Source organism: Triticum dicoccoides, chromosome 7A (genome assembly GCF_002162155.2).
Source record: "Triticum dicoccoides isolate Atlit2015 ecotype Zavitan chromosome 7A, WEW_v2.0, whole genome shotgun sequence".
Taxonomy (NCBI): Eukaryota; Viridiplantae; Streptophyta; class Magnoliopsida; order Poales; family Poaceae; genus Triticum; species Triticum dicoccoides.
Window position 1 is genome coordinate 85,488,464 of NC_041392.1, and position 774 is coordinate 85,489,237.

Sequence of the window (774 nt, forward strand, 5' to 3'; positions counted from 1 at the left end):
CAATCATTCATGGGGAAGTGTACGTTAGACAATATTGGTATTGAATGCTCGTGCAATTAACTAGTCCATATTTTAGTATTGACCATTCATTCTCATGTCAGACAAATATTAACATCCATTCCAATTAAAAATGGTTTCACATCACAAATATAAGTTTCAAACCATAGATATCAGTTTCAGAGATCTAAAGTGCACATCACATATGTTTGTTTCACATATCTACATACCAATTTTGATTTAAGAACAACATTTAACATATATCACATAATCAGTTCCAAATCTTCACTTGATTTCAATTTTAGATTTTCACTTCCATTGGATGAATATTTCAGTCTATTCCACAACTGAAATATTTCATTTGATTTCATAGATTTTCACTTCCATTGGATCAATATTTCAATATATTCCACAACCAAAATATTTCGTTACATTTCAATTTTAGGAGCATGGGAGGCTATCCATCTGATGAAGAACTTGGGAGGGGGGTGTCAAATCATGCAACATAAAACCATAATCATGAAGGACACACACGCACACACACACACACACGTGCACATACACACATAGAGTTAAGGGAATTACGCTTACCTCACTATAGGGGTTCCTAGCATTGAAGATGGGCGGCACGGTGCGGTCGCCGTCGTGGTGGATCTTTCCATTGTCGTCAATTGGTGTCTGAAGCCCGCTGTGATAGATATGCCCCCCCCCCAGCCTTAGCAAAAAGTGTGAAGGAATTTTTTTTCAAAGGGTTTAGATGAGGATAAATTTAGTATT